Here is a 9,974-nt window from a genome sequence, read left to right on the forward strand (position 1 = left end):
TAAACACGGATCTAACTGTGACATTTTGAAGATCTGTGTCTCTTATTTGTTTAAACACGGATCTAACCGTGACATTTTGAAGGTCAGTGTCTCTTATTTGTTTAAACACGGATCTAACCGTGACATTTTGAAGGTCAGTGTCTCTTATTTGTTTAAACACGGATCTAACCGTGACATTTTGAAGGTCAATGTCTCTTTATTTGTTTAAACACGGATCTAACCGTGACATTTTGAAGATCTGTGTCTCTTATTTGTTTAAACACGAATCTAACCGTGACATTTTGAAGGTCAGTGTCTCTTATTTGTTTAAACACGGATCTAACCGTGACATTTTGAAGGTCAGTGTCTCTTATTTGTTTAAACACGGATCTAACCGTTACATTTTGAAGGTCAGTGTCTCTTATTTGTTTAAACACGGATCTAACCGTGACATTTTGAAGATCTGTGTCTCTTATTTGTTTAAACACCGATCTAACCGTGACATTTTGTAGATCTGTGTCTCTTATTTGTTTAAACACGGATCTAACCGTGACATTTCGAAGATCAGTGTCTCTTATTTGTTTAAACACGAATCTAACCATGACATTTTGAAGGTCAGTGTCTCTTATTTGTTTCAACACGGATCTAACCGTGACATTTTGAGCAAACAGCCAAGGAACAGGGAAAGCTGATACCCTTAGACAATGCAATTTGTTTTTACGCAGAGATGGTTACAGTAAAACAAAGAGTACAGTTACTTAATCAATTTTCCAGTAGCAAACAGCCAGTTTCACCTTAGACTCCACCCTGATTGGCCAAATGTGTCTGAGCACATGTTTAATGTGCAGTTGTATTTTTTATTTTACTATTTTTCTGAATGCTTAACTATTTATGTTCCGAATTGTAATATCGAAGCCAATACACAAGGCAGGGAAATTCCTACTGGCAGCAGATCGATGTCTCAATTAGTAAAGATGCCACAAGAAACACCACGAGAATATCTTCTGGCATCTCTTCAAGAGGTCACACTTAACCAGCACATTCCTGTGCTCCATTAGAGCAGTTCAATGCGTGTCAGTCATCTGACATGTGCTACTTATATCTCACTCTCAGAGTTGGTCGAATCCAAATTAAGTGAAACAAAAAATGCAAGGTGGCTCTCTGATGTAGGTGTAACAATGATGTCACTAGTTGCACCTCGTGATTAGATGAATTGCCGCAATTTAAATAAAATCATCTATCCGTTTTTTATAACATTGTAGTGAATTTGGGCCCATTGCATAAACATTCAGATAAAAATAATCGATTGTTTTCATATTCGATTCAATGCATGCTTAATTAAATGCGAAATCGATATTGATATCAATGGATCAATCCATCATTCCATTTTACTGTCTGTCATTAAAAACGGTGCTGGCTCATTCTAATGTGGGTATTAGCTACCCCAAGTGATACAGCCAACTTCGAGGGATGGATGAGTAAAGAATCCGCTTATTTGGCTAATCTTAGCAAAGGTCAAGGCAATCGTCGAGAAGACTTAAACCTATCACCTGGCTCACCTGTGGAGTCACGCCGTGAAATAGGTGGCGTTGGGTCATTACGACGTCTTCCTTCTATTTAAACAGTAACGTGAAAGTAATATATATACTGTACACAAGCAAGTGGAACAAATCTTGGCAACAAATCTCAGCAATGATTATACTTGCATTGTCTTTAGTCACAGAAACAGTAATCTGAGATGCACATTGAGTAATGGAAGGTGATTTAATCCTTTGAGTAAGTAATTTATTTCTTCAACAGATATAATTTTTCATACAGTTAGCTTGCAAAGAAAAAACACATTTTCATTTTGAACTCATCTATATTCCCGCATTGTGTTTTATTAGCATTATTGGTTTGTGCCTTTGAAATTAAATGATGTCGCATTTGATTTACAATCAGGTATAACCTTCATTAAAACTGCGCAGGGCTTAGAGTGAATAAATAAGGTTGGTTACTGTGTCCATATTCTTTGAAGTCTATGGGAGACTTTAACATTGAAGTCTATGGGAGACTTTAACATTGAAGTCTATGGGAGACTTTAACATTGAAGTCTATGGGAGACTTTAACATTGAAGTCTATGGGAGACTTTAGCATCGAAGTCTATGGGAGACTTTAACATTGAAGTCTATGGGAGACTTTAACATTGAAGTCTATGGGAGACTTTAACATTGAAGTCTATGGGAGACTTTATCATTGAAGTCTATGGGAGACTTTAACATTGAAGTCTATGGGAGACTTTAACATTGAAGTCTATGGGAGACTTTAACATTGAAGTCTATGGGAGACTTTAGCATTGAAGTCTATGGGAGACTTTAACATTGAAGTCTATGGGAGACTTTAACATTGAAGTCTATGGGAGACTTTAACATTGAAGTCTATGGGAGACTTTAACATTGAAGTCTATGGGAGACTTTAACATTGAAGTCTATGGGAGACTTTAACATTGAAGTCTATGGGAGACTTTAGCATTGAAGTCTATGGGAGACTTTAACATTGAAGTCTATGGGAGACTTTAACATTGAAGTCTATGGGAGCCTTTAACATTGAAGTCTATGGGAGACTTTAACATTGAAGTCTATGGGAGACTTTAACATTGAAGCCTATGGGAGACTTTAACATTGAAGTCTATGGGAGACTTTAACATTGAAGTCTATGGGAGACTTTAACATTGAAGTCAATGGGAGACTTTAACATTGAAGTCAATGGGAGACTTTAACATTGAAGTCTATGGGAGAATTTAGCATTGAAGTCTATGGGAGACTTTAACATTGAAGTCTATGGGAGCCATACTCTTTGGTTATTTCGGTAAAGTCACGTAGTAGGTGTAAAATCAAATAAATCACGACGTTTCGGGCGCAACACAAGCGTCCATCATCAGGTGGGGAAGCATGGCCTGCTGCTGAGGCAGACTGTTTTATATGTGCATATTCATGCACTTCATATCAGAGCAATATTAACAAGTATGAGACCATCAGCTCAGAAATATCCACTGCTGAATGAAAGCATTCCCACGCTAATACAATTCCACATGGTCTTTCGATGGTGCTAATACCATCCATCTCATGCCTGCGCGTTATCGTTTCACATTACTCCACGTCCATGGTGATAATCCTTGAGGGAGTCATTTCTGCTTTGGCTACCATTCCATCAGCAGCCTTGACCATCCCTGAAAGCGGTGTGAGTGTCTTTCTCAAGCCCACTCCGGTGGTCCATCCTAGAACACGACTTTAGGCACGTAACTTGTAATGTACAAATGTGGTTCTTTTTTCACAGCTTCTTTTATCTGTATCTGCAGTTACATCATTGTCATTTTTTTATTTACCCGAGCCTTAGCCCACGCTAGCTCCCTGGTTCCCTCTATCCTGGTCCTCTCCCGGGAGGCTGTCTGACCTTGCCCAGCTTCGGTGCAGGTCCCGACCACCAGCCACACGAGTCCGGCCCTCAGAAGGACATCGGCCCTCTTGGCTCTGGGGTCACACCCTGGCTTGCCTTGCCCGGCCCTCAGAAGGGCAGCGGGCCAAAGGAGTTCCAGGGTCTGGCTAGTCGATCTTCGTTCTTTACTGGCTCTTCATCTTGCTTGAGTCGAACTAAACCTCAGCTCCCCGGGTCCCACCTTTTATACTGTCGCTCACTGAGGGGTGGGGCTGGGAGTGATCACAGCGTCCCCACAGTCCCCCAGGCTGGTGGCCGTAGTGGACGTGTTTGTGGCCACCGTCACACAACCGCGTGTCACCCTCCCGTAACACCTCTACACGTGTTTGTGGCCACCGTTACACAACCGCGTGTCACCCTCCCGTAACGCCTCTACACGTACAACACTCTTCATGTGCAAGGCAAGGTGGTCTGAGCCGGAGAAAGACCTGCAAAGATCACAAGCTCGCATTACAACTGTGGACTGTGGGGATGAGAGTGTGTGGTGCCACAACAGCGAAGCCGCTCCGTCGAAACCGGGGCCGTCGCTGTGCTGCTGCGACCGAGAAGCCACCCGGCTCCCATCACAGCACTTCCCCCGCCACCCCCCCCCCCCCCCCAGGCCAACTGGCACTGCGGCACCGTGGCTTAACTTAGAATTTAATGACCACGGAGAACTCGCTGAGAACCGCATTGAGGAGATGCCCAGGACACACACGGACCAGCAGACAGGTGGGGACCAGGGCAGTGTGGGTTAGCGTCTCTATCCATGGTGCACCGCGGGCTAGCGTCTCTACCCATGATGCACCACGGATTAACGACCCTACCAATGATGCACTGCGGATTAACGGCCTGACCCGTGATGCACCGCGGATTAACGGCCTGACCCGTGATGCACCGCGGACGGGTGGTGCGAGGGCTTTGAAAGGAGCATAAAAAGGGACGCTTTGGGCAAGCACGGGGCCATTTATTTTATTTGACTGGAGATCAACAGGAGGGAGGGATCGAGGAGCCGTCACCTGACTGTTACTCACACGTCCGTGAGACAGAGAACAGCCAGATTCTGTTTACAGCATCATCAATCCGCGACCTCCATCGCTGCGAGGTCGGACCGTAAGTACGAGGGAGAGAGGTAAGACAAAGGAACGAAATTCGGAGAGAAAATAGAGGGCAGACAGGTCCATTAAGTATCAGGCAGTAGCGAGATAGGTTAGACGTGTCCTGCTGGTCCGTACTGACACACACAGTCTAGTTTGATACTCGCGGGGAATAAAACCACTAATAGGATAAAGCTGTGTCGTGGTCACTGTGAGTGCGAGGAGGGAGACGGAGTGTTTGGTGTTCGCATACCGGTACGAGTGTGTACAGAGTGTTTTGTGTTCGCGCGCATACGCGGCTGTTTGCAGCGAATAAGGGAGTAGAACGTGCTTAGTGCCGGTACCTGTACGATCGTTTACAGTATCGTTCAGCGCGCGCGTACCTACACGAATATCTTCGGTGGTGCCCAGCGCTCGCGTACCTGTGCAATAGCCTACAGTAGCGCTTTACGCTCGCGCGCCTGTGTAACGGGGTGGCGGGGTGGCGGGCGCGCACTCGAGCGATTGTCTAATAGCGAATTAAGCTCCTGGCGTGCGCGAATACGCAGCTGTGTAAACAGCCCGTTAAATCGGAGCAAAGTAATCGAGGCGTGTTTGTTTTTGCTTAAGTGCGTGGAGCGTGGGTGGGAGGGAATCCCACGGGGGCGCGCCGCGCTTGTTTATTCCCGTGCAGGACAGGGTTTTACTTTGCGAGTGCGCTCACCGCGACACGCCGCCGTTCAACAGGGTAGCGCATCGCGAGCGTAAAGCGTACGAGCCGCTAATTAAGCTACGCAAACGCGGTCGACATCCCAGGCAGAGGTACAGGGGGGCGAGGCATTAGGGGTCGGTAGTCTGGACCTGACAGAGCAGCCGGGGGGTAGCGGTATGAGTGGAACGGGGGAGTCGGTGGGCAACGGCCCCGACAATTCAGTGATGGCGGGGGACGGTAGCCCCCACATTTTCCCTCCCCCAGGACCTCACAGAAATGCTCAGAAAATCTACAAACCTGTTCCTGGGGGTCGGAGATTGGATCACCGTTTTTTCCCCTAATGATGGTAATAGGTGTGGCCCTGCAGGTTACTTTTTTGATGGAGTTAAATAGAGATTTGTGATCGCGGGCCACTGAGGCAGACTTCATCTCCTCAGCAACCCGCGACCACCACCCATCCTTGCAGCGCCTCACGGCTCTCCGAACCTCCGAGGGACGTGGAATTCTGTTGCCAATAACAGTGGGCTTGTCGCTGTTTCTCAACCATCCTGAACACCTCCTCTGTCAGCCAGGGTCTCTTGGGAGGTCTGGAACGCGTACCCAAAGCAGCCATTGCAGCTGCATGAGTCACAGTCCTAAACGTCGCCCATTTACCCTCGACATCAGGAAGACTCGGGGACAATGCCAATCCCAGCCACACGCGATGATGAAATTCTCGCTTGCAACTTTCATCAGATAACTGAGACCAGACCACTTTAGGTTGGAATGGGGTCCTGGGTGTACACCCACCACCGGAGTGGAAGAATGGTAGGCGCATCTGACAGATGACTAATCGATGGTCAGAGGGCAGATCAGCTCCACGGTCGGTCCTGGTGTCAAGGACATAGGCTCGCATCCGCTGGTCCGTCACTATGTAGTCCAGCAGATGTTCTTGCTTGGACCCGGCATGCATCCATGACGTTGTGTGGATGCGCCGATGCCGGAACAGCGTGTTGGTAATTACAAGCCCATGGGCTGCACAAAAATCTAGCAGCCTCCTACCATTATTATTGAGCTTATCTGGCCCATGCCCTCCAATCACTCCAGCCCAGGTGCCAGCATCATGGCCAACTCGGGCATTGAAGTCACCCAACATAATGACTCTATCCCGAGGTGCCGCTTTAGCCAGCACCTGTGACAGGAGGTCATAGAAGGCATCTGACTCATCGGCTTTGCATGCATCCCTCCACGGATGTTCGTCTTCGGTGGGGGCATAATTAACCACGACCACCACTCCTCACCTAAGGTTGATGGGAAGGTGAGCCCAAAGTAGCCTTGGGCTTACGGCTTCCCACACCTCACCGCCACGCTCCCACGCCCCCTATCTCCTCGCGGTGCCGGACGGGCAACTCTGTCGTGGACAGTGCTGTGGGGGGAGATCCAATTTTGATTGGCTCCTCCCCTCATGGCATATGTGTCCACCACAGGGGCTAAACAGGGGCTCTGGACGGGTGCGAGGGGCTGGTAACCCCTCCACCTTCAATTAATTACCACGAAACCACGAATTAAACTGAAATATGTAACTAATAAGCTTGTGCCGGAGGCCCTGGGGGGACAGGCGTCTATGACATCTCCTGGCCAAACCCCAATTGGCAGAGCCAGGAGATTGAATCTCTATCCTCGGGGCTCCTCCAGAAACAAGGAAAAGCCACTATGGATGGCCACGTGGAATGTTCGAACACTCACTGCGGAGAAGAGCTGCCACTCCTCTGTCGGGAGCTGAACCGGTACCGCCTGGATCTCTGTTGCATTCAGGAGGTCCGGTGGACCGGTTCTGGCTCCTGCCACCATGAGGGGTGGACAGTTCTCTACTCAGGGCAGCAGACTGCCAAACAACAGGGTGTGGCTCTTCTAACAACAACAACAACAACCGCCATTCGCCACTAAGTGGCGGTGACGTCACCACGACGCTTGTGCCAGGCTATGTGCACCCTGAGGCCACGTGAAGTGTCGAACGCCCGCTGGCAGGAGGTCACGGGGCAGACCCAGGTGCCACGGGTCGACTGACTGAGATGACTGGCTGATGCACCACCTGTGCCCCCTACTGTGCCAACCTGCTGTGCTTTAGCCACCCGGCGCTCCGCTCGCTGTTGTGAGCGTCGCTCCTCCGCCCTCCGTTGTTGTTGGAGGGCGACTGCCTCCAACTGCCCAGTAGCATCCTTCACGAGCCTCCTCCACAGAGGCCGATCTTGACACCGCTGGTACCAGTCATCGGCAAGTCCACTCAGCTCCACGTCCTCCTGTACCACATCACTCCATCTCTTCTCTAGCCCGTGCCGCGCCTGCTTAGCCCCCTCAATCCGGCCAAACAAAAGCTGTTTCGGCATGCGGTGGCTGGGCATGCGGGCTACATGACCCAGCCATCGCAGCCTTGCCTGCCGGAGGAGCTCACCGATGGGACCCTGCCCAGATCTTTCAAGGATTTGTGAGCTCCTCACACAATCCAGTCTGGTTAAACCCAGGATGGATCGTAGGCAGGCCAGCCTAAATGTTTCTAACCGGCGAAGATGTTCCATTAGGGGGGTCCACGTTTCGCAAGCGTAGAGAAGGGAGGGAATGACCGTGGCCGAGAAGACCTGAAGCTTAGTGCGGAGCGACAGACCAGGTAGCTTCCACACAGCGTTACGCAACCGATGAAAAGATATTGCCGCTCGACTGATTCGGAGTCAGACCTCTGCTGTTAAACTGGAGCCAGTCATAAGCACACTGCCCAGGTATGGGAAACTCTCCACTCTCTCCACAACTGCCCCATCACCGATTGGGAGTTGTGGGGGCGGAGTGTCCGATGGTACAAAATACCCAGGCAGGTGCTTAGTTTTGGTGGGGCTGATGGTAAGGCCCCACCTCTTAGTGGCACGCTCCAGTCTCAGCAGCAGCGTCTCCAACTCCTCCTCTGACTGAGCAGCTATTACCAAGTCATCAGCATACATAACGTGGTTGAGCAATAGGGAGCCATCCCTTGACCGCACCCGGGCATCGATTAGCCTCCCATTATATCTGTACCATATGGAGATTCCCCCGGTACAGCTATTGAAGGCTTCACGAACTACGTGGTCAAAATAGATGTTAAATAATGTGGGAGCCAGAGGACATCCCTGTCGCACCCCAAGGTGTACAGGGAATGGCTCTGACTCCCGGCCACGTAGTTTTACCCGGGCCCGCTCACCATCATGAAGGTCCTTAATGATCGTGAGCAGAGGGTCAGGTACTCCAAAAGCACGAAGAACGACCCAGAGCCCAGGCCTACTGATGGTATCATAGGCCTTGACCAGGTCAATAAAGCAGAGATGTAGGTCTTGTTGGAATTCCCTACACCTCTGCTGTAGCAGACGGACAGAAAATATGGCATCTGTGCAGGACCGCCCTTTCCTGAAACCGCATTGGGGCTCCGCAAGCCTCTCCTCAGCGTGCCTGGCAAGGCGATGCTGAATAATCCTTGCCAGGACCTTTCCCGGCACACTGAGGAGTGAGATGCCCCTGTAGTTGTTACAGTCTGTGCGGTCCCCCTTCTTAAAAAGGGGGACCACCAGGGCATCCTTCCAATCCTGCGGAACCCGTCCAGTGGTCCAGACTGTTGTTATGATGTCATATAGGGCAGTCTGTGCACAAACGCCACCCTCCCTCAGCATTTCGCTTGGGAGATCATCTCTGCCCGCTGCCTTTCCTGGTCTCAGACTCCGGATCGCCTTCAATACTTCCTCAGCAGATGGCACCTCAGCCAGCCACTCACAGGGGGTGACTTCATCCAATATTTGAGGCACCGCAGCCTCAGCAGGGTCATCCTCACTTTGTGCCACGATGTTTTCCTGGCTGTGGGATTTTCCCTCCCCCAGGACCTCACAGAAATGCTCAGCAAATCTGCGAACCTGTTCCTGGGGGTCGGAAATTGGATCACCGTTTTTTCCCCTAATGATGGTAATAGGTGTGGCGCTGCAGGTTACTTTTTTGATGGAGTTAAATAGCGATTTGTGATCACGGGCCACTTAGGCAGACTCCATCTCCTCAGCAACCCGTGACCACCACCCATCCTTGCAGCGCCTCACGGCTCTCCGAACCTCCGAGCGAAGGCTGCGGTAAGCCTCCTCATTCTCTGACGTGGGATTCTGTAGCCGATGACAGTGGGCCTGTCGCTTTTTCTCAACCATCCTGAACAACTCCTCTGTCATCCAGGGTGTCTGGGGAGGTCTGGACCGCGTACCCAAAGCAGCCATTGCAGCTGCATGAGTCACAGTCCTAAACCTCGCCCATTTACCCTCGACATCAGGAGGAGTCGGGGACGATGCCAATCCCAGCCGCAAGCGATGATGAAATTCTCGCTTGCAACTTTCATCAGATAACTGAGACCAGGCCACTTTAGGTTGGAATGGGGTCCTGGGTGTACACCCACCACCGGAGTGGAAGAATGGCAGGCGCATCTTACAGATGACTAGTCGATGGTCAGAGGGCAGATCAGCTCCACGGTAGGTCCTGGTGTCAAGGACATGGGCTCGCATTCGCTGGTCCGTCACTATGTAGTCCAGCAGATGTTCTTGCTTGGACCCGGCATGCATCCATGATGTTGTGTGGATGCGCCGATGCCGGAACAGCGTGTTGGTAATTACAAGCCCATGGGCTGCACAAAAATCTAGCAGCCTCCTACCGTTGTTATTGAGCTGATCTGGCCCATGCCCTCCAATCACTCCAGACCAGGTGCCAGTATCATGACCAACTCGGG

Source organism: Petromyzon marinus, unplaced genomic scaffold, assembly GCF_048934315.1.
Source record: "Petromyzon marinus isolate PM22_M1 ecotype Great Lakes invasive population unplaced genomic scaffold, UKy_Petmar_22M1.pri1.0 PM_G_Scaffold_24, whole genome shotgun sequence".
Taxonomy (NCBI): Eukaryota; Metazoa; Chordata; class Hyperoartia; order Petromyzontiformes; family Petromyzontidae; genus Petromyzon; species Petromyzon marinus.